The following is a 6,365-nucleotide window of genomic DNA, read 5'->3' as shown; positions in this document are numbered from 1 at the left end:
TAAGCTCAGAAAATATAAGCATTTTAAATATCACACACACATGCACGCACGCACACACACATTTCATAAACAAATAAATACAAGTATTATACATAAATGGCCAAGTTTAACAGGAAGTGATTTTGAAGTCTTGTGAACAACCACATCTTGAGAATGACAAATGAAGCACAATACGTTGACTCACGTACTGTACACTTGCAACCCTCATGTTTACAGCAATACAATCAATCTGATGATGACAAATCTGTTTTCCATATACAACAAAATGTAGATAAGCACAGATTCTGAAAGCAGACATGTTTTTAAAGAAATTAAAAATACCAACACACAAACACACACATACACAGACCAATGTAAATAAAACATTACAAACATATGACTGGGAGGGTTGCTGGTTGATAGTTCAGAGGATTTTTGTTTTATTTCTTTCTTTTTGTTGGTCTGATGTGACCTAGCAAAAACAGCAAAGCAGAGGAAAGCTGCACATTTTCTGATGATCATGATTGGAAGAGTGTTGCACAGCTAATACCTGCACTAATCCTTATTTAAGCTACAATCTGCTGCGCTACATAACATAAAGAGCAACTAAAATTAATACAATTCCATCCCGAATAGATCAAACAGTGTTATGTTCAGTTATTTTCAATACACCACAGTTCAGATGAATTCGTATTCATATTAAAATGACAAATATCTGGTACAGGTTCTCGGCTGCACACATTCATTTTACAAGGTCTATTTCTTTAAAATCCACATGGGTTTAGAAACACCTTAAACATGAAGCTTTACCTTGCTTTTGAGAATTATTATTATTATTCTCTTATATAATCTCTCTTACGATTCAAATATGTTTAATACATTTATATATGCATCGTAACTGTATTTTCATGTTTGTAGAATCTATTGATTCTCCAAATTTATTTTCCTTTTTTTTAAGAGTTTGCTTTGAAGTACTTCCCACTAAAATAAATAAAATGCTAACAGCAAAATCATTTAATGAGCTTTTTTTTTTTTTTTTTGAAGAGACAACCCTAGAATATTTAAATAGATAAAATCGTTGGTTTGTAACAGAGCTGATGTGCTTTTATGTGTGTATGTGATTTCACTAAACCCATTGCCTTCCTTTGACTGCAAGAATGCAGCACACATGTGGTTTTACTTCTGCAAAACTAATGCATAAACATCAGAAAAATATCAGAATGACCTTTACCACATCTGTTTTCTCTTTTGTCCCCCAAAATGGATATATTACTATGTAAAGTTATGCATATGAAAATATAAGTGTGCGCTCTTATGCTGTGAGCCTCACCTGCTGTACGAGTGAAACAGAGAAATGCGCCCTTAAAGTTGCTGTATTTGACTGAAGTATCGCTCCGAAGCTTTATTAAAGCCAGGTGTAAGGGGGGGCGTTCCAATTGCATGCTTCTCCTTGCATGGCCTTTTCAACTCGTTCTTTAACAGTTCTAGGATGTGCATTGCATTTCAGGGTCATTGACTGTGAGGACGGTCAACAAATGAAATAATGGTAAGTGCATTGTTGCAAATGGCATGCATGCGCCTTTGTTCTGTGGATTACTGCTCTGGTTGCAGCATGGCTACAGTCGGTCTTTCTGATTGAGGCCAAGTTGAGAAAAAAGAAGAAAAAAAAAGACGAAAATCTACACTTTTTCTTTTTGATGCAAGCTAGAATTACAGTGAGAAAACATGTGCAGTCATTGGCTGAGCAGGCCGGCCTGCCCATGGCATGAGGGAATCTTTCTCCAGTGTGCCCCGATGAGGGGCATGTAGCACTGCAAATCCAATGGAAATTGGCCAAAAGTTGTATATACAAAAACAAATAATCTGCTTTACTTTCCTGCTCGGCTCTGCGTAATCGTCTTCCACAACAGCCATTGCTTAAGTTGTACTCGTGATAATGTTTACGCGATCATTTCCTCAGCGACTCCGTATCCGTGCGATCCAGGAATCCAGTTCCAGGGTTTAAGCGCAGCCCCTCTCTCACATCTCAGCTCGGCTCGCACAGAGAGAAAGATCCTCAGCCGCGGGCCGCTCTCTCTCCGGCTGGAACGGGACTCAACAACCCCGAAGAAGACGCGCAAAGGACTGAAATAAATAAAGAGGACTGCTTTTGCTTGTTGATTTTTCTCGCGTTGCTTTTTTGCTCTTTTTTCATTAGTTGCCTTGCGAACTGCTCCGCGTCCCCCCACCCCCCTCTCTATCTCCTCCAGCAGGACAGACGGACTCTTTCACCGTTCGCGCATCTCTCCATCCCTGCGCGGCGGAGCGCAGGACTGAGCGCCGGTCTGCGGGAATGTGAGCGCTGAGAAAAAGGCTCGGATGAGCGGAGCATGAGTGCGTTGTGCGCTCAGACGCGCTGCTCCTGTTCGAAGACTTGCTTGCAATTGCCTCAACTGATTAATAAACGTTCCGTCTGAAAACTATCCGCTCACTCACAAAAGGTAAGACGCTTTTGATCATAATGCGCTTATACGCAGGTAAATCCTGTTGCTCTGAAGTGGGTGATTAACAAGTTACTCAAACTTTTCGTGCAAAAACATTTAGGAGAAAGTAATGATCAGGGTCATAGTGTGAAATAATAACGATAGATCGAAGTTTTTCTTTTAAATATGCATTACATTTCATAACTAGTATGACAAAGAAAGAGTAGAGTTAAGCTCCAGTTAGATGACTCTAAAAGAACAAAACTACTCAGAGTAATTAAAATGATGGAAAGGGGGACCATGGCTAATTGAGAAATGGTTAATCAAAACACAACCAGATGTGGATTGATTTGGTCGGCTGCCATTTCTCTCTTTGTCTTTTAGTCTTTCTTTCTTTCTCTCTCTCTTTGAATGGAAACTGTAAGTGTGGGAATGAGGGGTCTTCAAATAAATCCCGTAGATATATTTCATTCCACTGGAAATTCTTTAAAGGTGTCGGTGAAGTCTGCACACTTTAATTTATTGTCATTGCCTTTTGCTTCCTACAACAAGCGTGTGGTGACCTACATCAACTGTTGAACTCACTAAAGCTTGACTGGGGTTGTTAAACTGAGGTCTTGTGTCTATAATTAAAAGCAATTCCAGGCTCTTGTTTAACTCCTCAGCATGATTAATGTGAAAAGAATGGTTCAGGGTGCACAGACAGCAGTGATCGAGTGCTAACTAGGGGACTGTGAGAACCCAGTGCAGTTGAAATTGTCTGAACCTGACTTTCTCTAAATGCAACATCGGACACTTGTGAGCAGCCGCTGTAAAATTAGATCCTTTAACCCCACATTCATAATTAATCCGCACCCAGGCCCCTGGTGCCAACAGTGAGATGAGCAGAATCCGGTCGGTGGCACTTCTTTGCCCAAACACACTCTGAACTGCTGTGAAAAGAAGATCTTGCCGGGGCAAACTTTGCATTAGTATGCGTGTTACATTGTAATTACATGGTAGTAATAATGTAATTAATGTGTTATAATTATTTGCGGCACTCATAATTACACATTATTATTGTTATGACTGTAGTAATTAAATATAATAGCGTATAATATGTGCAGCTGGACACTGTAATTTGAAATGTTACCAAAACACTGAGCAAATCACAAATGCTTTCGAGTAAACACCGCTTAAGAGCCAGTAATAAGAGTCAATGTGTGAGTGCGGTGTTGTTTGAAATGCGGTGCATGACGTGAGAGATGCTAAAAAAACTGTGAAACATATCGAGTCACCTGAATCGGAGCGGTCTGGACCTACATATGCAGTTTATATTGATGGGAGCTGTAATTTCTATTAGATTTTTTAATTTTAATTTTTTTTTCATTCTGGTTAATCTAAGATTTGAAAATTGTGCTCAATGGCATTCTTCCATTTTTGCATTAATAACATTGAAAAAAAAAAAATATATAATATAGTATTTATATATAATAAAAAAATAGGCTTATATTTGATCTCATAAACCTACAAATTATTTAAAATGCCCAATATGGTTTTAAAGTGCATAACAATTTCTCCGAAATAGAACTTTTGGTGTAGATGCGGCGTTTTACCATATGGCGTGTGGTTTTTGGTCTGAATTTTTGCATGTCACCATTTGTGCTTTAAATAGATATTATCTGACCAAAAAAAAATGTTTTGAATTTGTATAAGTGTGAATGGACTCTGTTTGAAGCCGCTCCATTAGCATTTCAAAGTGGCCTGAGCTCTATTTGAGCCCTGTGCTCTATTAGCTTCAGCACAGGCTCGGAGAACAGGAGGGGTGAGAGGGGACCAGGGCTTGTAGTTCATTTCTCCTCGTCTTTGTGTTTGTGTGTGAAAACACTATCCCATCCTTTTCATTTCAAAGGAATATTTTCCTTGGCTCGGTTTCTTTCTGGCCCCCTTCCTGCATCAGAGAAATGAAAACAGCCAAACATGAGCAGGATTATGAGATCCACCAGAGAACTTGCTTAGGTATTTTCACCCAGAGCCGGAAAAAAAAAGAGTGTTTTTCTACATTTCCAGTAATGCAGGTATGAACCGATGTCATAAACACCTACACACACGTTCTGCTCACAAGTAGCTTATGAGAGTTAGTCTTATACATATAACTGATTATTCACGATTCGCTTTGTCTAAATACTGCAGACATTGTCTTCTAAATATAATGTGAATTTTATTATTATTTTTTTTTTTTTTAAGTCAGGCTTGAAAGTCGCAGTTTTAGAGCATAACCGAATATCGATTTGTTTTTAATAAAATTTTGTCAGCGAGATGTCCTCGATCAGTTTTTGCTCCGTATTAATGTGCTTAAATAGTCTCTTCTGTTCTCATAATATTCAGCATTTTTAATGTATTGGTTGATAGGTTTTTTGCGATCTGGAAAATATGATTTCTGATTTCAATATTATCGCCATGCGGTCAATATCAGACATGTGGAGAACATTTGGCATAGTATGAGCAATAAAATGTGTCAAATATGAACATTTTATCACTTCAAACGAAGTCAAACAGAGTCTTTTTAAATCACAGTTGAGCCCTAAATAATGAACAAGCCAAATTGTGGAATAACTTTTATTAGAGCCGTAATACACAGTATTGTGTGTGTGTGTGTGTGTGTGTGTGTGTTTTGCACAACAGTGTATAATGCCACTGACAGCCATTGTTCTCTGAACAACAAATACAACATCACGTAGCATGTCTATGGAACTATGGTTTCTGAATAGTCTTTAGAGCAGTGATTTAATACTTTAAAAAATAAATAAATAAATAAACATGCTTGATGACTTTGACAGCAACAAGGGAACCACTTCAGCATTGACTTTCGCTCCGTAAGGCGATGCTGTTACAGGATACAGAGCCATATGCTGTGGTTATAAGCGCAAAAAAACAAAAACACATTCGGTTTTGCAAGAATTTCAAATCAGATGATTTCTTTCCCGTTTTTGATTCAGTTGTGTGTTTACAGAGCATCCTGCTGTGCCGATAAACGCTCGCCAATTTGCGGGGAATAAACGGCCCTGTTACACTTGGAGTTTTATGTAAAGTGCTCAACTGCCTTTGGTGGGTCAAATACCTGCATTTTACGGTGGTTTTTATTTTACGATCAGTAATCAGAGGAAGGCAGGGTGCCTTCTCTGCCATTTTGTCAAAGCGTTTGTTTCTGCTTGCGAAAGGTTTGTGTGACAGTGGGACGGCAGACTTTATACACAGGCTGCCATTTTAATCAGCTGCAGACTGTGGGCAGCACACACCCAGCCTCCAGAGTGTGTTCAGACAAGCAAGCAGTTTGATTTGTTTCTAAAGAGCTGTATTTCTGAAATGAATCATTCAAAAATAAATCAATAAATAAATGACAATTAAAATAATTTTTTAAATAATAATAAAATCATATAAAATGTATTTGGTTTTGTTTATAATTCTACACTGTAAAATAGAATTAGAATAGGAATATAAAGTGATGAATTGACTGCATGTTTCTGATCAATTTTAAAAATTGAAATACCGGTATGAATAAAAAGTTAATAAAAAATAATAAACAAGTGAATACAGTTAATGAAAGTTTTTGTTTTTCAGAAATAATTTTAACAATTATATACTTATATAATTATACAGATAGAAACAAAGCTGTTGTAATATATATATATTTTTTATTGTGTGGACAGGAATAGTTTGGTGTCGTGGATTACATCCATTTAGCGTTTATCTTATGCTCTGCCGTGTTTATTTTTATTTAAATGTAAATGAAGTCCACAGCATGATTCATGTTATTTCATTTTCAAATTCAGAACTACACATATTTAGTTTGGTCTACACATATTTTAGTCATCAGAGAGGAGAAGGTAGGAACCCAGGTACAGGGTAAACAGTATCTGTGAGCAAAGAGAGAGCAAGAGAGAC

General features: G+C 37.4%; 1 protein-coding gene across 1 annotated transcript in view; it reads left to right on the top strand.

Moving 5' to 3' along the window:
* Positions 1-1,727: 1,727 nt before the first annotated feature.
* LOC107669005 (adhesion G protein-coupled receptor L2) overlaps positions 1,728-6,365 on the top strand; it is a 112,131-nt gene continuing 107,493 nt past the window's right edge. The window contains exon 1 of the mRNA XM_074186939.1: positions 1,728-2,459. The gene's annotated coding sequence lies outside the window, so the exon portion shown is untranslated. The remainder of the gene's footprint in view (positions 2,460-6,365) is intronic.

This window comes from Sinocyclocheilus anshuiensis, unplaced genomic scaffold, assembly GCF_001515605.1.
Source record: "Sinocyclocheilus anshuiensis isolate Anshui unplaced genomic scaffold, SAMN03320099.WGS_v1.1 scaffold192, whole genome shotgun sequence".
In the NCBI taxonomy this organism is placed as follows: Eukaryota; Metazoa; Chordata; class Actinopteri; order Cypriniformes; family Cyprinidae; genus Sinocyclocheilus; species Sinocyclocheilus anshuiensis.
Note: the sequence above shows the minus strand (reverse complement) of the source record. Positions and strands in the feature narration are given on the sequence as shown.